The sequence below is a fragment of the Leptonychotes weddellii genome, chromosome 8 (assembly GCF_054177405.1).
Source record: "Leptonychotes weddellii isolate Sample4059 chromosome 8, ASM5417740v2, whole genome shotgun sequence".
NCBI lineage: Eukaryota > Metazoa > Chordata > Mammalia > Carnivora > Phocidae > Leptonychotes > Leptonychotes weddellii.
In genome coordinates this window covers 76,656,859-76,678,802 of record NC_138376.1, presented here as the reverse complement: position 1 = coordinate 76,678,802, position 21,944 = coordinate 76,656,859, and the positions used below count along the sequence as shown (strand labels likewise).

At 38.2% G+C, this 21,944-nt stretch overlaps 1 protein-coding gene and 1 pseudogene across 7 annotated transcripts in view; both read right to left on the bottom strand.

Moving 5' to 3' along the window:
- The window catches only part of GRIK2 (glutamate ionotropic receptor kainate type subunit 2), a 647,288-nt gene that overhangs the window by 427,084 nt on the left and 198,260 nt on the right, over nucleotides 1-21,944 (bottom strand). The window lies entirely within an intron of this gene.
- Nucleotides 617-4,421, bottom strand: LOC102740433 (malate dehydrogenase, mitochondrial pseudogene; annotated as a pseudogene).

Genomic DNA, 21,944 nt, shown 5'->3' with positions numbered 1-21,944 from the left:
AAAGAGAGTAAAAAGCAAAGCATATTAAATCATAAAATTAAATGCAGACTTTGCTGAGCATGGTTTTTAAGTTCCTCCACAAACAGTTCCAGCCCCCATATCAGTTCACCCCTAAAATTCAATAATTCTTTCTCCTCATGTGAACTTCAATATCCCGACCAAAAACCCAGCTTGCCAAAATTGAGGTTATGCTATTCTCCACCCTTAGAATGATCTACAAGACCATGTCTTATCCAGAAGCGCAAACTCCTAACCACCTCCTTCAAACCTTTAACAAAATATTCACCTGTTAGCTATCATTAAGCCAGCCAAGCCAACTACTCTATTCACCTTAGCGAGACGTGAACACATTCGAATTTATGAAATTTCTGAGAGCAGAAATTTCTGTTCAGTTGACACTGATGATGTACTTGTTGATTATTTGCCCTCTTGTGTCTATTTCACATCCATTATTTTCAGTTGACTGGTTAAGGTCTTCAAAACCAGGGATTGTGTCTGATATGCTGACTAAAAAGAAGTTAATATATTAAAATACTTTGGAATATATTACATAAATGAATGCAACAGTAGACTGTTTTCAACAAGAAGTAGACTGAGAGCTGTGTAAGATCCTAGTGTAAGAAAATAAAAGAGAATATAGGAGATACAAAGATGTCTATCTTACCCTTAAAGATAATCTTCTTTGATTAGGGCTTAAACCAATGTGGTGTGACTCACTTAACATTCAAATAAGTGATGAATCCACATTATTGTTGACCATTCACCTTGAAAGAAGTATGAAAACAATTGTTTTTTCTATGCTGATTCAAAACACTACTGATGTTGAATTTTATTCTAGAGTTATGCTAACACCAACATGGAAGAGTGCAGGAATAGTAGTATTTAGAGTTGCTTGGCTCCAATCCTGACATTGAGACACAAGACTCTCTTCAAGTCATCTAACTAAATGGGCACAAAGTCTTCATTGTCAAAATGTAGGGAGATATACTGTATTATCCGAAGTTATATTCCAGCTCTAAAAAAATCTATCATTCATTGAATCTCCCCCTCTGAGAATCCGTATCATTCAATTTTTTCTTTCTTTTTTTTTTTTGAAAATCAAAGCCTGCTTTTATTGATGCGCCCACAGACAGACCGGTGATTTGGAAGGGATGGCGACACTAATACGACACTCGTGGTTGATGCAACTCAAACACAGGGGGAAGGAGATGGCTTTCCAGGGACATGATGCCTTCATAAGTTAGGGAAAGGGACTATTTGCTGGCTGCCCCTCTCATTTCATGTTCTTCACGAACTCCTCTCCCTTCTTGATGGAGGCCTTCAGCTCAGTGACAGGGTGGAGAAATAGGCACAGTCTGCTTCTGGGGACTTAACAAAGGAAGACTCCACAACTCCTTCCTTTCCGTTCATCGCATCCACAAGGGAGAAGACAAACCGGGTTCCAGCGTACGCCATGGACAGGGTGGCTGAGGCTGCTCCAGTGTTGGCCTTCACCACCTCGGTGCCGGCCTCCTGGATCCGCCCAGCCATGGCTGTTAGCTGGTCCTGGGGAAGGTCCACCTGGGCAGTGCACTGCGAGATCAGGGGGATGATGGTCTTCCCAGCATGGCCACCAATGACAGGAACATTGACTCGAGTGGGATCCAAACCCTTCAGTTCCGCAATGAAAGTGTTGGCTCTGACAGTGTCCAGGGTCATCACCCCGAAGATTTTATTGGGGTTGTAGACCTGTGTTTCTTGAAAACTTCCGTTGCAATTGGGATGGTGGAGTTCACCGGATTGGAAATGATGACGGCCTCGGGGCCATGCTGGGCGCAGGCAGCAGACAGGGTGGCCACAGTGGAGGCATTGGTGTTGAACAGGTCATCCCAGGTCATGCCTGGTTTTCTCGGGACTCCTGCTGGAATAACCGCCACATCGCAGCCTTTCAGGCAATGCGGCAGCAGCTCAGGTCCGAGGTAGCCTTTCACCGTTGCTCTGGTCTCGATGTGGCTCAGATCTGCGGCCACTCCGGGCGTATGAGCAGTATCGTAGAGGGTCAGGCGGCTCACCGAGGGACTGTTCTTGAGGAGAAGAAGTGCAAAGGGCTGCCCGATTCCTCCCGAAGCCCCTAGCACCGCTACGTTCGCATTGTTCTGGGCCGAGGTGCTGAAGCTGCGGCGGAGAGCGGCGCGGGCAGGGCGGGGGAGGGCGGAGAACATAGTTGGAGCGGGCGGGAAGCGGAACTGCAGGCAAAGGAGCCGGCAGCTGGCACGTGACACCCCATATCATTCAATTTTTTTAAATGAGAAAAAGCATGAAACAATTTCTGCCTAAGAGGTATCGTCTGGTGTCTTAATCATTGTTAGAAGAATTGCAAAAGGAATCATTATTCTGTTCAGTTATCACTAAAATCCTGGAAGCTACATTTTTACAACAAAAGTGAGGCTACACAATTATACCATAGCATATCTAAAAAATAGTGAACTCACCATAAAAAATAAAAGTAGGATGATCACTTTCCATAGTTGGAGAGAAAAACAAATGATCAAAATGAGGGTATGATGGCTTCTAGTTTTAAAGAACTACAATTTGTTTTCTTTAGCCGGGAAGAAATAATTTTACTTTAATGTTGACTACTGAATTCCTTGTGGTGAGTATATTTATCTCTGTTTAGTGAAACAATGATAGGGTACTTTTTAAAATGTTTTCTTTTCTTCCTTTTTTTTTCTTTTAGGATGAGAACCCTTGAAGCAAGATAATACTAATAACTAACATTTAATGAGAACTTTCTACCATACTATACTTTTCTAGGTGCTTTATGTTTATCAATTCATTGTATTCCTGCAAAAACACGTAAGAAATGAAATCAGGACACAGAAAAGTTAAGTAAATTTCCTAGGGCCACATAGCTAATAAAAAGCAGAGGAGGGTGAGTACCAATGAGGGCTCAGTCCAGAGCTCACACACTTAAACACTGAACTTTGTTGCCCCAAGGATATGTTGAGACAAAGGAAAGACATACTGCTCTGCTTAAGAAGGAGTAAAGCAGGTTGGAGACAGGGACAAGTGAACTAGGAAGAAGAGTTATAGAGGGGGTTTACAGTGACTGGGAAGTCCAGCAACAAGCCAGGTTGATGTCATACAAACAGGAGGAAAAAAGTGAAAATGTGGAGGAGAAAAAAAGAGCATTGTCCAAATAACTTTTGAAACTAGATAGGTTTAGTATTCAATTGAATTTAAAAGTTACTACATGTGTTCTAGCCATACAACCACTCAGTAAGTTCTGTCCTACTTCATGTCTTTAGGTGGATGGTATTTGGGGAAATCAAGGAGTAGAGACTTTGTTTCATATTTTGAGGGATGTGAAAACAGCTGCAAGTGCTTACTGAGATTGAAGAATTCAGAGGAAACAATTACAGCCACAGGTGATTGGGTAAAATGCCAACCTCACCGCTGCCAAAGGATCGTCAAAGGACTGGGAAGGGTCAAGTGGCCCCAGTGACATCTTGGTTTTACTTCAATGCTCTATCGAAAAGCTCTTTAACAATTCATACTAAAAACAAAGAAAATCCTTGCTATGATATGGAAAACCCTTGCTATAATGATTGCCAAGGGAACAGCATACAGGACATGCATGGAAATCATGCAGGAACCAAACTCACTCTGAGACTGGAAGCTAACTTAGAATGCTTCCTGACGCTTCTAACAAAATAGATACCAATAACTCACAATTGTTTGAGAATTGAGGATGCTCTAAATTAAATAATTCAATAAATGAGGATGCAGGATCTACTTAGTGTCAGGGAATAGAGCACTGTAAGAAAAATCTTTGCTCGTGTGGTTTACATTCCAATGGGCTTATATTCTGATTCAGGATTTACTACTGGCCGGCTTAAATGATAGTGATCCAACCATTGTCTTTTTTACATATACTGAAGTCAACATGAAAGTGCAGATAGGGATTTGTTCAAACTTACATAAAGACATTTTTTTTTAGTTATTCACTTTGGCTATACTATCTCAGGGATCACCTGCATTTTTACTAAAGAAATGTCTCCTGGGATTTAGAACAGCCTTAATTATTGTTCCTATCTCCCCATGTAGTTAAAACATTGCCTCTATTCAAGGGTTTCTCTGATTACTTTTATGGGAAGGTGGTAGAAGGTGAATCAAGTGTTATTAATTATCTCTCATTTTAACCTAGAATATTATCAAGTCCACCTCCCAAAGACACCGAATTCTAAATCACCTCACTCATTCCTAAAGAACCTGCTTTTGCTCTTCATTTTGACTGTATCTCTTGACCCTCCTCAATTCTTTCTGTCATCTCTTTAAGTGGAAAGGACAATACCAACCATACAGAGTTGAAATCACACAGAGTGACATAAATGAGATGATCTAGCAATCCAGACCCTAGTGAAAAAAAAAAAAAAACCCAAAAAACAAAACTGATATTGCTTAGAACAAATTAGGCCTCTTAGGTAAAAAGGTGAGTTTCTAGAAGAAGGGTGTTGGTAGAAATGAAAATAATGAAAAAGATAACTGAATCTCTCTCTGTGACACACTATTCATTCAGTTATTTTGCCTGGGAGTGGGAAAAAGAAAAGGACACAGACAGAAAAATAAACACCAGTTTAAAAGCTAATTCTGTGTGGGTCAGTTAACCACTGACCTGAGAATCTCCTGGTGACGTGATAACCGAAAAGCCTTGTAAGAATGTGAATGTCTAAAAATCAGTGTAAAGTTTGAAGTTGTTTGCTACATAATTCATGAAGTGATGACTCTTGGAGATCCACATACCTTTAGTAAAAGAAATGTAGTGTTCCACACAACATTTTTATATTTGTGGTTTGGAGTCGAGGTATGGGGAAATAAGGACAAAGAAGTTGTAAATCATAGTTAAGCTAACCCTGGGGCAGAGGTAGAGAAAGGGGTGCAAAACACAGAGGAAAATATCAGTAGAAACAAAAAATCAAAACCAGAAATGACCAAGAGAACATAAGGCCCAGAAAAATTGGGTCTGTGACAGGCTGATCTTACGTTCAAGAAGTTAGAGATTTTGGATGACTTCTGGTATGTGTATATATGTATGAAAATATATACACACATACATATAAATATTTACATATATACATATGCATATGTATATGTGTGTGTGTGTGTGTACATAATGCCTGTTCTTACATTTAGGAATGTCATAAAGCCACGCTAGTTTCGTTTATCTCTAACCAAATAGATTCTGGCATCATCTGGATCAGGTGTCAGCAAACTAGTCCCTTAGGTCAAATCTGACCAGCCACCTAGTTTTGTAAATAAAGTTTTATTGGAACAAAATAAAACCCATTGGCTTATATATTGTCTAAAACTGTTTTTGTGCTACAAAGCAGAGTGAGATAATTGCAGCAGGGTTCATGGCACTCAAATTCTACAATATTTACTCCCTGGCTCTTTACAGAAAAAGTTTGCTTACCTTTGACCTGGACCATCACCCTCCCAATCTCCTGACTTCTTGCCTTCTATCTTTCCTCCATCTCCCACCTCTCTTCTCTCTCCCTTCTCCCTCTCTCTTTTCCTTCCTTCCTCCTAGTTTTTTTTTTTTAAAGAACATTCATTTACTGAGTGCCTACTATTATTATTTTGTCATTATATTTAAAAACTACTTTTAGAGCAGTTTTAGGTTCACAGCAAATTTGAAAGGAAGGTACAGATATCTTCCATATCCCTCCTGTCCCCATACATGCACAGCCTCTCCCATTATTAACATCCCTTACCAGAGTGGTACTTTTTTTTATAATTGATAAGCCTTCACTGACACATCAAAATCACTCAAACTCCATCATTCACATTAGTATTCACTTTTGGTTGTACAAGAGTTTGAACAAATGTGTAATGACATAAATCCATCATTACAATATCATACAGAATATTTTCACTGCTTCTAAAAATCCTGTGTTCCACCTACTTATCCTTCCCTGCCCCCCACCCCTGGAAACCAGTATATTTTTACTGTCATAGTTTTGCCCGTTCCAGAATGTCATATAATTGAAATGAAACTGTATGTAGGCTTTTCAGATTGGCTTCTGTCATTTAGTAAATAGATATTTGAGTTGCCTCCATGTCTTTTCATGGCTTGATAGGCCATTTCTTTTTAACACTGACAAATATTCCATTGTCCAGACGTACCATGGTTTATTGTACATTTATTGTACCTACTGAAGGGCATCTTGGTTGCTTCCAAGTTGTGACAATTATGAATAAAGCTGCTATAATTATCCAAGTGCAAGTTTTTGTGTAGACATAAATTCTCAACCTCTTTGGGTAAATACCAGGGAGTGTGAACGCTGGATTATGTACTAAGAGTATGTTGAGTTCTGTAAGAAACCATCAAACTGTCTTTCAAAGTGGCTGTACCTTTTGCATTTCCATCAGCAATGAATCTGAGTTTCCACTGTTCCACATCATCACCAGCATTTGGTGCTGTCAATGTTCTGGATTTTGGCCATTCTAATCAGTATGTTGTGATACCTCATTGTTGTTTTAATTTGCATTTCTCTGATGATATATTATGTGAAAGAACGTTTCATACTTGACAGTTGCATATTTTCTTTGGTGAGGTATCCGTTAAAGTCTTTGACGCCTTTTTAAATCTAGTTGTTTTCTTATTGTTAAGTTTTAAGAGTTCTTTTTATATTTTGGAAACAGTCCTTTATCAGATGTGTCTTCTGTAAATATTTTCTCTCAGTCTGTGGCTTATCTTCTCACTCTCTTGAGCTTCCTTTCTTTTTCACTTTTGTTTCCATGTTTTTGACTCCCCATCATGTTCTTTAAAGTAACCATTACAAACTTTTCAGGATTTTGGAAAGTCTGAATATTCAACTTGAAGTTTCTCTGTATCTATACTTCCCTCCTTCTTTCACTTCTATGTTCTTCAAGCTTAATCACCCAACTCTGCCCTGATCCAATAGCTTCCAGACTTCATTACCCTGCCCAAACTTATTCCCATGTGCTTGTCTACTAATGTTCTCTGTTTTCCCTTAAAATCAACATAAAAACATTTCTCCAATTCTTATTCCCTGTAATTCACCACCCTATCTACCTTTATCCATGTTTTTAAACTACAAATATTTCTTTAAACATTACCCATATGTCACTGCCTCTACTTTATTACCACCCACCCACACCATAAATTCCTTCAATCTGGCTTTGAATTTTACTTGGAAGTCACCAAGGACCAACTGATAATCAGTTTGCTGTTTTCTTCCTCCTTAAGATCTCTTTGGAATTGGATTTTGTCATATCTTCATTGAAACTCTTTTCTCACATGGTTTCTGACACTAAAAATTCCACTAGTACCCAAGTAAAATACATTACTAACTTTTCCTCAAACATAGGCTATATTTTACAACCTCAGGCCAATTTTTTTTTTAGTTCTGCTTTCTTTGAAATAAACATGCTTTTTGTGTGATACAAGCTCTATCTACTCCAAGTTGTGATACAACAACCTGTCAAATACATGATAGTGGTATATAAGATCCAGGAGCACAAATGTCTTTTTAATTCTCTGTTGTGTCTCCAGTAACAGTTACACATTAAATACTAGACAAAAATTGAATAAACATATTTAATATCTGAAAGAAAATTCAGAGATCATCTACTCAAGCCCCCTTCAACTTTCGCATCATTAAAAAAAAAATTACTGGGAAAACTGGAACATTAGAGTTCATTCCGGTATTTGTTTCTACATTTTAATGCTGCTTCTATTATATACTAAATTATTATGGAAAACTTTTCCTTTTCAAGGTATCTTTTTTTCTTTTTTAAATTTTATTTATTTTTTTAAAGATTTTATTTATTCATTTGAGACACAGAGATACAGAGAGAGAGAGAGCATAAGCAGGGGGAGAGGCAGAGGGAGAGGGAGAAGCAGGCTTCCCACCGAGCCAGGAGCCCGATGTGGGGCTTGATCCCAGGACCCCAGGATCAGGACCCGAGCCGAAGGCAGACACTTAACCATCTGAGCCACCAAGGTGCCCCTTTAAATTTTATTTTATTATGTTATGTTAATCACCATACAATACATCATCAGTTTTCGACGCAGTGATCCACGATTCATTGTTTTCGTGCAACACCCAGTGCTCCATGCAGTACGTGCCCTCCTTAATACCCATCACCGGGCTAACCAATCCCCCCTCCCCCCTCCCCTCTAGAACTCTCAGTTTGTTTCTCAGAGTCCACAGTCTCTCATGGTTTGTCTCCCCCTCCGTTCTCCCCCTTCATTTTTCCCTTCCTACTATCTTTTTTTTTTTTTTTAACATACAATGTATTATTTGTTTCAGAGGTACAGGTCTGTGATTCAACACAAGTAATGACATACTGAATGAAGAAAATCACCTACTGTGATTATCAAAAATTGTGAACTTAATGTGTTATCCAACACCCAACACCTCATCATTTTACTCTTCTATATATTTTTTTTCCCTGTGATTTGGTTCAGGTTATGTTGGTATGTCCAAATATACATACATTTTTCACTGGGGGTATATTCATTTTAGAGAAATACTTATAACACATTCCATCGGAAAATTCTGTAACATTTTTCAATAGCATGAGACAAAGGTCCCCCAAATATGATATTACACCTACAGTAACATATGAAGCTGTCATCTATTCAAAAACTAAATCTTGCTCATTCAGAAGAAAAAAATGAAAAAGTCAACTCTAATATTACTTGGAGTCTCCTGTTGGCAGCATAATCTATAACACCTAATTTTATGAGATTGAGCTCAAATATAAGCTCCCCCTCATCCCACTAAAATTTATTGACTGCTTTTCATATTCAAGGCACTATTCTAGCTTCTACAAGGATAGAAATAAACTCTGTAGCTTGAAGAAGTTATAATAAGGGAATAATAACATTATGCAACTGGGCTTTTGCTTTCATATCTAAAAATGATGATAAAAATTCCTGTCCTGCCCAGCTCCTTGTATGCTTGGAGGACTCAGATGAGCAGTGAAAGCAATCTGTAAAACAGAAATAATTATACAACTCTTAATTATTATTTTTATGCTGACTACACGATAGCAAATTATCAGAGACCAAAATGTGTAAAGAAGTGAGGCCTGTGGTAGATACGAGGGGGAGGAATCGGCATGGAGCAGAGAGTTAGAGATATCTTTATAGAGGAGGTTGCTTCCTTCCATCATCACCCCTGCCACCTCACCTAGACTCTGGAAATTGTCTATCAGGGCCCGACATTCCTCCAGTCTCTTCTTACTCTAATCCATTGCTACCACTCCCAAAAAGTTCTTACCAAGTTTTCCTGATCCTTTTGTCAACACCTTCAAACACTCATAGAATTTGGGAAGAAATAGTTTAAATTCCTTCTTTGGAAGCATTTCAGCCTTATTTCCCACTGCTCAGTTTTCCTTACTTTCCATGCCAACTAAACTCTTGCAACAACTATTGCCTGTATCATTAATTTGGTAATTTATTTTTATTTGTTCCAGCATAGATTTAACATGGCTCATTTGGCAATTAATCATGTAATATAATTCCTTGTGGCATCTGTTCTACTGTTGCATCAAACTGTTACTTATATTTTCTTTTCATTTATACAGTTTCCTTTTTTAAACTTTTTTTTTTGGGGGGGGGGTCTTCCATTTAGACACTAACTGCTGGTAAATACTGACACCATGTTTTAATCTTCCCTCCATACCACACCCCAGGGTCATGCGTATGGTTTTGCTTTGATCTACAAATTTATTGATGGACAATTCTGCAAAGTTCAGTTCTTCCTACTAAAGAGAGGTGATATAGTTCTTGTCTATGAAAAGCAAAAAATATGAGATATTAGCAATTCTGTCCTGTGCCTCCCAGATCCCTTTTCAAGACTGAAGGATTAATTCCCTCAATTGTTAGGAAGGTTGTCTGCTGGCCTTCCCAGGAGCAGTCCTGCTGAAGAGTCCCTCCCCCAATATCATTCTCATCTCTTTCTCAGGGCACATCACATCCAAGACCTCATCAATGCCAGCAAACAAGGTCCCAGCGCCTGTCCCCAACCTGGGGTGTCTCTGAAGTTTACCTCAGCTTCACAGCACCCCCGAGGGGTCAGCTGAGTCCTTCTTGTGACTCCAGTGCAGCCAAATTTCTCTCTTTGCACAATCCCACTTCTCTCTTATTTTTTCTATAGAACTTACTACATGCAAATATACATTTGTCTCCTTCCCAAAGAACCCAACCTCTGACCAAAAATATGAAATAAACACAAATGAACACAAAGCTCATCTCATGTTGCCTTTTTTGTTCACCAACCAGGACCTCTTAGGTAAATTTAATGCTCAATTAAGGTAATTTATCATGTTTAATTTATAGTCATTCCCATCCCCTTGCTTCACTGTTAATCCATTTCTTATATTTTAACAAGTATCTATTATATATCTTTCTTATCAAAATCAGTTGTTAAAATGTTTTTTAAAGTACAGAAAAAAAAATATTGGGCGCCTGGGTGTCTCAGTCGTTAGATGTCTGCCTTCGGCTCAGGTCATGATCCCAGGGTCCTGGGATCGAGCCCCGCATCGGGCTCTCTGCTCGGCGGGAAGCCTGCATCTCCCTCTCCCACTCCCCCTGCTTGTGTTCCCTCTCTCACTGTCTCTCTCTCTCTGTCAAATAAATAAATGAAATCTTTAAAAGAAAAAAGAAAAAAATAATATTAGGAGGAGAAAAAAATTCCCTATGAGTGAAATGCAAAATTCCACAGAATTTCAAGAAAGGAATATTTAATGTTTGGTTATAGTTATCAGGAAAATAACAAAACAAGAATCTTTAAATAATTTGAATATGAGATGGATCTTAAGATTGGAGTTGGCACCTAAAGGAGTAGCAGATGATCTGCATGAGAAGGGGAGGGGTAGACAAGCCTAGAAAGATTGGTGGCCCCATAGCATGAGCTATACCACAAAGGATGACTAGCATTAGAAGAGTATAAAAGGAGAGAGAGAAGTACTAAGTTGTATTACAGAAAATCTAAGTTACAGAGATGAACTCTATGTAGACTTATGTGGAAGAATTAAAAGGCATCTTAGCTGGAAAAAAAGATCGACCATTGCTTCTGAAATCAATGCCACATCCAAAAGTCAGATATAGAACCTGATAAAGAATTCTGAAAGCACAATTTTTTAAAAAATGAAGGTCAGCAAAAATGTCATGTGAAGGCACCATTATTTTAACAGATGTCAGATCATCATCTTTGCTTCCTACAATAGGATAATGTTTTATTTCTCTGCTTAGGAAAATTTCTGCTTTCCAATTAACTTCTGTAGTCCATTTATTAGTCAGGGTCCAGTGAAAGGACACAAACTATGCTAATAATTTAAACAGGAAACTTTTTAGTATAAAGGACTATTAACTCGTAAAAAGTAGTTAATGTCTAAAAGGGGTAAAACAATTCTTTAAAAACTACAGGAATAGCAAATTCAGAGAGAAAGTTCATTCTCTAGGGCTAACAGGGAAAACCTAGGAAAGGGCCAAATTTTACATTCTCCCATCCCCTTCCCACAAAGCTAATATTCAAACTTTGTTGCGAAGGGTTTGACAGGAGCCCACTGGATGGCCAAAACCTTTTCCCAGGTATCCTGGCTCAGAGCTGGTTCACTGAAAGTCCCCCCTCTGGGTTGCCTTCAGGGTTCACTGGAGCACTGTGGCCTGGAGCTGGTACACAGGGAGCTACCTGCTGGGTGGCGTGGGCTGGGGTCAGTCCGCAACTGTTTGGGTACTGCAGAAAGTCTCCAGGAGTTGAGTGGAGAAATTTCCTGAAGGGCCAGCACCACAGGGTTCTTACCTACCTATCCCCACAAGCTAAGAGGAAGAGTCACACCAGAACTAGAAAGAGAAGCCCTTTCCTCTGCTATAGCTTACACTGCCCTCCAGGGTCCTCTGTTGACAAAACCTAACATTGAGTCATCTGACAAGGGAGAAACGTCTGTAGGGTCCAGCTCCAGTATGTCAAAAGTGGGGAAAAGAAGGGTGGATTTAGACCCGAGAGAAAATAAACTGACAGCTGGTGCAGTCAGTCATAGAATTAACTTTGTTAAATGAGATAATAAGAAACAGAAGCACAAACTGAGGAAAAACGAACCAGAGCTTTTTCAAATACACTATGTTTTAAAAATGAAGAATGATGCCCAAATGCATCCTGAGTATGTTATATAGACAGAAAAGCACATTTAGTTCTACATACAATATAAACTTCAAAGCCAGGCAAAAATCAGTCCACCTTTCTGAAGTAGTTAAGAATATTAAAAAAGTTAGGGGCGCCTGGGTGGCTCAAATGGTTAAGCATCTGCCTTCGGCTGGGGTCATGATCCCAGGGTCCTGGGATCGAGCCCCACATCAGGCTCCTGGCTCAGTGGGGAGCCTGCTTCTCCCTCTCCCTCTGCCTCTCTCCCTGCTCATGCTCTCTCTCTCTATCTCTGTGTCTCAAATGAATAAATAAAAAATCTTTAAAAAAAAGAATATTAAAAAGTTATTATCCAGGTTATTATGAATGTTCTCTCCAAGTATGTAAACAAATTGAGTTAGTAAATAAATAACTCAGTTACCCAAAATGCCTCAGACCAAATTTTCTGTCTCCAAACTACTTTCCTCCTGAGCTCCAGACACATTCAATCTATTATTTACTAAACATTACTATTTGGATGTCCAATTGGTACTTCTAACACCAACATCTAAGTCTGTTATATGCTGGTAAACTAGCACTCAAAAATAAAAAAACAAACCTGAATGTATCTTTTGCCAATTTCTGCAGTGCAAATACTCCCAACATGGGCTCTCTCAAGCTTCGGACAACTTCACCACCATTAAAACTATTACCTGTTCAGTGTCTTGGTGAATCTCAGCCCTCCTCACCACTCCAATATCCAAGCCAGAAACCTTGTTTTCATCTATTTCTCTTCCCCTTCACCACTCATACACTTTTCTAAATCATAGCAATTTTTCAGTTTTGTTTCTCCAGTCTGTCACTGCCTTTGTTCCCACTGCCACCATCTTATATCACGCCATTTGTGTTTCATGAGCCTAACTGCTGTTCTTGTGTCAAGTCTGTCTTTCCCTCATACTGTTCACTGCAGGCAAAATCATCTTTCCTTTTTTTTTTTTTTTACTGAGATATAATTGACATAAAACACTGTATGAGTTTAAGGTGTACAACTTTTGATATGATACATTTATATATTATGATATGATTACCACAATAGCCTTAGCCAACACCTCTACCACGTTACATAATTATAATTTGTGTGTGTGTGTGTGTGTGTGTGTGTGTGGTGGGAACATTAAAGATTTGGTCTCTTAGCAACTTTGAAGTTTATAATAAGTATTACTGACTACAATAACTATGCTGTGCATTAGATCTCCAGAACTCATCCGTGTTCTAGTCGTGCCGTTATACCATTTAACATTTCCCCCATTCCCCTGCCCCCAGCCTCTGGTAACTACCATCCTACACTGTTTCTATGAGATCTGCTTTTTTACATTTGACATATTAGTAAGATCATACAGGATTTGTCCTTCTCTGTCTGGTTCATCTCACTTAGCATAATGCCTTCAAGGTCCATCTATGTTGTTGGACATGGCAGCGTTGATCTTCCAGTGCACGTAAGTCTCGCTGCTCCGCTTCTCTTAAAACACTTTCGCCGCTTCTGGTATGAAATAAGATGATTTTTTTGTGGCTCCTGATCTCCTTTCTAGCCTCATCTTGCATTACACCCTAATTCTCTTCCCCCTGCACACCTCAGCCTATCACCTCTTCAGCCACCTTGATCTACTTGTAGCTCCCAATGGGAGCTTTCCCTGGCTTTCCCTGGTTTTCAGGTATTGACATCTAGAGCTTTGTGTGCTTAGATTGTATTTTTTGCTTTTAATTTATACTCTTTGTACCTTTTTTTTCTTATCAATGACCTGATCAATTTTTAATTCCCCCATTGTTCTTCTATCAGCTTCAAAGTTGTATCCATTTATATTCTGATTACTTTTATATTTTAAGTTGCATTCATATTTAGCCTAATGAAACAGAACGTTAATGAAATTTCTACTCTCCTCCCTAGCACAAAGACCTGAGAATGCTTGTGTACAGATCTTCCCTGACAATACTCTTGTATTTTATTTCCATCTTCATTTTATCTGCCCCAAAGTTATTTTTAGAGCTAATTATTAACATTTGCTATATGCTTACTAATTCTTTGCTCACCATTGTTCATGATGTCTCGCATTTTTTCTACCTGGTTTCAATTTCTCCTTTGTTAAGTACATTCTTTAGTAGTTCAGAGAGTGGCTGTGCATAGAAACCTCTGCCGTATTTGTTTTTCTGAAAGTGTCCTCATTTTAACCTCAATTTTCATCAACAATTTAGCAATTCTAATTTAGGATTCTAGTCTGACAATTATTGCTTCTCAGCACTTTGAAGATACCATTCTCTTGTTTTCTAGCCTCTAATATTGCTTTTAAAATCTATTGTTCAAGTAGTTATAATTCATTTGTTTATAATATTTATACATTGACTTTTATGTGCTCAAAACTCACTGTGGTTTTCAATCTGAGGGTTAATATATTTCATTAATTCTGGAAATTTCTCAGTCATTAGCTCCTTAAGTATTACTTCTTCCTCATTTTCTCAGCTCCTTCCGGAAATCCTATTTCAGATGAATAGGTGGGTAAATTCTGTCATTTCATTCTCCATATCTTTAATTTTTTTCCCATATCTTCTGTCTCTTCTTCACTTGTGCCACATTTGGGGAATTGCCCCCAGATTTTTTTTTCTTGGGCATGGGAAATTTAAAGAAAATTTTAATTATCTTTAAATTTGCCCTATAACCCTAATCTTATGTTTTTAAATTTTGATATCTATAATTTTAATTTCTAGAACACTTAGCTTTTTTTTCCAATTTTGCTTGTTCATTTTTTGTCTTGTCTGTTTTTTAAAGATATTTATGCATGTATGTATTTTTTTGAGAGAGTGTACGCAAATGTGCACATATGCACGAGCTGGGGGATGGGTGGAGAGGGAGGGAGAGAATTTCAAGCAGACTCCCCGCTGAGTGAGGAGCATGATGGGGCTCCATCTCACGACCTTGAAATCATGACCTGAGCTGAAATCAAGAGGCGGATGTCAACAGATTGAGCCACCTAGGTGCCCCTTATTTTTTATTTTTTAATAAATTCTATTTCTCTTTGAAACTCTTTGTCTTAAATATACTAGTCCATTCAACAAATTCTAAAATTATCCTCAGCACAGTGGATACACAGCGAATATAACAGACAACAATGAGGCACCCGAGTGGCTCAGTTGGGTAAGTAACTGCCTTCAGCTCAGGTCATGATCCCAGGGTCCTGTGATCAAGCCCGTGGGGGGGGGGGGGTCCCTGCTCAGCAGGGAGTCTGCTTCTTCATCTGTCCCCTCTCCCTGCTTGTGCTCCCCCCAGTAAATAAATAAAATCTTTGGAAAAAAATATATAACAGACAACAAGATTCTTCTCATCATTAAGCCTATATTCATATGTTACAGCCTTTTTTCAGACTGTCTTATTAAATCAAGTTCTCAGGGATCCTGACTGTCCTATTTTTTGTGATTTCTAACTCTCAAGTTGGTTGACTTTTGTTATGGTGTGGGGTGGGGGTAGGGCTCACCCTGACTGGGAATTGTTTTTCTCTATGGGACTCTGTGTACAGCTGGGCTGGAAGTATTCCTTCAGAGCAGTTTTGCATTTGCATTTTCTTCTGCCAGATGTCCAAAGGATTTCACTGTCCTAAGATCAATTTTTATGTTACAGTGTCTACTTAGAGATCCCTGTACTATGAAAAGAGTGAAATTTGTATATCATACTCTACATGAAACAAGTTTTGAATTTTGATTTCTTATAGAAACATGTTTTTTCTTCTTTCTTTCTTTCTTGCTTTGTTTGGTTTTGTTTTGTTTCCCATTCAGAGCCCTGGGCAGCATTATGCCTTTTACTTCTTTCTGTGACCTTGTAGGTAGAGATTTTAGTTCCTGATCCATGGAAGATTCAGCCTTTCCAGATTATAACTTATAGCTTTATGCGGAGATCTCAGCTTCAAATTTATGCTCTGTTCTGACCTATTGTTTCCTATTCTTGAGTGGGAATTAAAGCCCAAGTGCCTAGCTGCAAGGGCCTAGCTTCAGGCCTAATGTCCCAAACCCCAACCCCAAAACCTTGCACTGCGTTATTACAGCAACAACATTGTTACTGCTTTGGTTTCAAGTGCCTGCTTCCCTCCCCCCCTTAATTTTATTTTTTAATTTAAAAAAAAAAAGACTTCTTTTTTGTTTAAAAGTTATTTATCAGTTTTTGTTTGTGGAGGCAAAAGTTTATGTTAGTTTGGTCCACAACATGACTGGATCCGGTCATTTATACTCTCTGCCTGAGAACCCAATTCACTAGTTCTTCACATCAAACACCACCCATGTGTATTCTTACTGCAAATGGAGTATACTATATAATATTTACCTCATTGTATTGTATGTGTCTCTTAATTGTATTGTACCTCCTTTAGAGTATAAGTTGGTTGAGATTAGGGTGTGTAATTTACTCATCATTATATGCCAGCAGCACCTGGGACACTGTAGACACTATTTGTTGAAGGATTAAATGACTGAATGAATAAATACATGAAATCATTTTATCATAATAGACCAGCAGACTCACATTCTTACACATTCAACATACATACACACATATTCACATACATCTGTAAATACATATATACAATTTTTACATTTTAAAATTAATTTTATAAAAAGCTGTTTGGAGTTAAATACATTGTCCCAGAATCAACAAGTTATTTTGAAAAATGCAATAGTAATTATTGGGCAAATTTCTGAGATTCAAAGATTTTAGTAATTTATTAATGTTAATTACTTTTGAAAAAGCTCAAATTTTTAGATTATAATCATGACTGAGGGTTTTCAGCACATTACTATAAACTTGTTCAATTATTCACATAGCTGAGAAGCAAGTGCGGAGGAGTCCTCTACTTTACTTTTCAAATGAAAAAAAGATCCTTACTCAGAGCTCAGGAAAATGAAAATGTTGGTTTACTGATAATAATCCTCCTTCCTGTAGTAAGAACCCCATTTATTGGAATTTCAGCATGTAACTAAATGCCACGTCGCATAATTTTGCATTTTTGCAACTTCTGCCATATGTGTGCATAGGTTTATAGATAATTATTGCATCCGATGGTTGCGAATGTCTTGTTACACGATCCATTATGTCAGTTCTTTCTCCCTGTCTTCTAGGTAACATTACTATAACATTAGATGATTATGCTGGTATCAATTTTTTTCTGCTATTTTCTTTTAAAATACTAAAAAACTTAAGCAACAGTGCAGTGCAGAAGCGGCCAGCAGTAACTTTGATGCTGATTCACTTGCCAAAGACAAATGAATCCTCTCTTTGACTTCGTTTTTCCAGATTTTGTTTAAGCAGTTTCCCTGTATCTAGGTTTCTTGTGGCATTTTTAAAATGTTAGTTTTGCTATTGTCTCCTAACGCTAAGAAAATATTTCCTGATGTAGAGCAAAGCAGCAGAATTCAGGCTTTCCACACCTGGCAATTCATAGGCCTCTGCCCACTACTGATTTTATTGGCTATGGACAAAGGAGAGGTTAGAAAAGGGGGTGAGTAACGTGGAAACCAAATAGTTTCCCCTGCTTAAGGAATGGGTGCACAGAAGCTTCCATTTGTCAGGAACTATATGTGAAGGAGTGTCCATCATACATAAGCAATATCTTCTACTCCCTTTCTGTGTATGATCCATACTCTTCCCAAACTGAAATGGATACTCTTCTCTCTACATAACCTACCTTTTCCATTTCTACATAGGTTTCCTTCCTATTGCTTTTGTTTTATCAATCTTCCAATTCTCATTTCATCTCTCCTGGTTGAAATCCAATTATATATTCAGGGCCCGTTCTTAAAGGCCAATTTCTCAAAGAAGCCCACCTTATTTCCCTTAGCATTTACTTCTAATTTTTATGCCACTTATATCCTGGGTTATCCTGCAGATATTTGTTTACTTCATTTCCTAACTTAATTTTAATTTTCTTGAAGGTATGGAGAATTTTTATCCCCTCTTTATCCTAAGCACCACCTAATCCAATGCTATATATTCAGTTCTCAGGAAATCCTTACAGAATAAATTCATTCAACCAGACAACAAATGTTTATTACACGCCTAATACGTACCAGGCACTACTGTAAGCTCTGTGGATACAGCAGTGAGCAAAAGAGGCAAAAATCCCTCCTCTCTTGGAAGTTACATTCTATTGGAGAAAATAGGCAGGTAAGTAAATAGATAGTATGAGAGTGATGGTTATTGTTATGGAGAAAAATAAAGCAGGGAAGAAAATTCAGAGTGCTAGGAGTTAGGTAGTAATTTTAATAGAGTGGCCAGGGAACTGCTCACTGAGAAGGTGACCTTTGTGCCCAGACGTGATAGGGGGATGTGGAAGGGGGCTCTATCTGAAGGAAGAGCATTCCAGGTAGAGGAAATAGGAAAGTGCAAACACTCACAAGCAGAAGCATGCCTGACATGTCCAAAAAAGAGCAAGGAGGTCATGGAGGCAGAAGGAGGGGAAAAAAGAGTGTAGGAGGAGCCAAGAACAGGGAGGTCAGTGTAGTAGGTGGGGGGTTCAGATAGGGCCTTAGAAGTGGTGGTAAGGGTTTTGGTTTTTCCCAGCATTAGACTGTTACGATTTTACTCACAAGAATCACTTTGTTACATTCAAAAGAAACTAAATGGGGCCAAAAATAGATGCTAGTGGGAGGCTCCTGTTAACAACCAAGGTGAGAGATGATGTGGCTTAGACCAGGAAAGTAGCAGTAGAAATGGGGACAAGTGCTCAGATTATGGATATAATTTAAAGGTAGAGTTGACAGATTCGGCTGACAGATCACATAGGCAGCGTAAGGGAAAAGAAGATTTAAAAATGATTTCCAAATGTGATAGCTTGTGCAACTGGCGGGAATGGAGTTGCCATTTGCTGACTCAGGGAAAATTATAAAAAAACAGGTTTGTTGGGGGGGATAAAATCAGGATTTCAGTATGAGCTGGGTGTAAGAATGTACATTTCGGAGGAGAGAGCCAAACATTGAGATACAAATTTGGGAGTTATCAGATTATAGATGGTATTTAAAGTCACAAGGATTAGATAAGATCACCTGAGAAAAGAATGTAGAGAAAGAAATGAGGAAGTCTAAGACTTTCCGAAATGTAGAGACGTGTGTTCGTTCATTTAACAGTATGCATCATACTAATTTCTATTAAACTTCCCATTTTACAGGTGAGGAACACAAAGTTCATAAAACCCAGATGTCTGCAGTCTAACTGCACTTTCGACACCCGAAAATGGCAGGAGCTGTAATTCAAACCTGTGTGATCTGGCTTCAGAGCTGCTCTTAACTACCGTTTTATTTTACATCTCCGTGAATATAATCTGCACGTTACCTGATGCCTAGTAGATATGCAATAGGTTTTCACTGAATTTGAATGTAGTACATCAGCAACAATTTCACTCCTAAATCTAGAAGTAGGCCTTCCTCAAATAGCTCTTAGGCAGTTTGGAAAAGCATCCATGAAGCCAAAGAGGAATTTCATGTGGGCAAGATGGGAAGGCCAAGGGAGTAATTTAGACCACTTACAGGTAGAGTGGTCACAGCTGTTGTATCCCTCCCGGCTACTCTTAAGATTACCAAGCAAAACCCACATGCTTTAGAAACAGTCCAGACACAGACCAGATACTTAACACCCATTTCCTTGTTCAAATACCCCATATGCTGGACTCTGATTAGCTATTTTGGCACCAGCACATGAACTAATCCAGGCTGGTTGCTTTCTGGTTTGTTATGTTCTGTAATAGAGCAGAGACTCAAACAAAATGAACCAGTTCATTGCCAAAACTATTCCGATCTTCCCATTTTAGTCAACAATATAGAAAATACATAGACGGACTTTAGATTTAACCGGGTGCTGCAGAATGGTTCCTGGGATGCTTTCGGTAATGCATAGAGGACATATTTCAGTTCTCCCAAGTACTTTAGCTTATTTCTTCTAAATTAAGCACAATTTTATATAAGCCAAGAAGAGAGTGAAAGGAGACCATTTAGCGGGGATGCCTGGGTGGCTCAGTCAGTTAAGTATCTGCCTTCAAGATCTCGGGGTCCTGGGATCGAGCCCCACATCTGGCTCCCTGCTCAGCAGGGAGTCTACTTCTCCCTCTCCCACTCCCCCTACTTGTGTTCCCTCTCTCTGTCTCTCCCTCTCAAATAAATAAATAAAATCTTAAAAAAAAAAAAAAAGGGCGACCATTTAGTGTTGTGAGGAAATGAACCAGTGTATCTCTGGCCCTAGTGAAATGCACTGTTGGATATAAAATAGCCAATGGCTATTGGGATATTGATGCTTCCTCCTGGATCAAAACTCACAGGTCCCAGTCTTAGGGAGCACCTAAGGTGCACAGTGGGGTTTTAAGGTGTCATTTATCCACACTGCATGGATGTGTCAGCTTCAGCAAGCATTTCTGATCAAAACATAGACCTTTTATAAGTGTCCCCACTCTACTTTTCCCCCTCCTGTCCCCACCCCCACACTGGAGCTCTTTGTCTATTCATCAGATTAATAGTAGCTTCCATGTGGTCCTTCTCTCTCAAGGCTGTTTCATTAGAAGAGATTATATATTACACTGACTTATCTTAAGACAAAAAGTAATGAGAGATCTAATTAATACTTTATTAACTGCTTTATCACACTAAGGAAAATAAGTTTAATAAGTCATACATTCTTCTGATTAGTTGCACTGACCTATGTTCTTAATTCACAATGTGATTTAAGACAAACATATTTACTTATATGCACTCTAAATAGTCAATGCTCCTGTTTTATTAAATGTTTTTATAAAACATTTGGTTTTATTTTGTGGCTTAAAACTGTAGTGTGTAGGTTTAGTTAAAGGCTTATCAAGTAATTATATGTGTTAATTTGAGGTTCACTTGTATATTTTTTTTCTTATTTAAAGAAAAAATAATGGTCTCTGTGAATATGTGGGATTACTTTGAATACTTTCTGGTTAATATTTATGATTTGGTGATTGTTTTCATAAAAATGCTGTGCTCGGAGACACCGTTTAAAAGCATTCAGGGAATGCTGTTATTGTGTTATTAACTATCGTTTATATAGATTTTTTAAAATAACATATTCTTGACCTCTGAAACCAAATACATCAATATAAAGTCATTTCTTTACAGTGCAAAATGGCCAGTTAGTTTCCTTTCAGAACTCCTGTGTCAGATGCAAAGTTACATTTAGCCTGATGTTGATTTTCTTTTTTTCACCCATAAGTAACCAACTATAACCCAGTTGTCATAGAAAGCAAACCAGATCTAAACAACAATTACTTAATTTCTAATGATACCTTCTAACACCCAAACACAACTGTAAAGACCTTTCTTAAGCAGGGTTGAAATCCTCATTATTTGCTTCTAAAAACAAGCTGGTTAGATTGCCAGATATAAAAACACAATGTGTTCATTATATAGTTGTAGAATGTAGCTTCATTTATGTATCAGAAGGGCTCCCCCACCCTGAAATGCCTCTCTAGTACTTGTGACAACACAATTCTTAGATAAAAGCATACACTTAAGACAGATGAGGCAGTAGTAAAAAATTTGAAGTGCAGGTATCCTATATCTTGTAGCAAGTTCCCTCTTTTGCATAGGGAAGCAATATGTCAATGCTATTTTTTTAAATAGTCATATATCTAATTATGTTTATGCCCTGATAGGAAATAGCAGAAGAGATTAATTTAGCTTCAGAAATCAATATAAAAATTCATTTTGCTACATAATGTGACATTATTTGCCCAATGTGTATCACCCTGGATATTTTATAAAAAT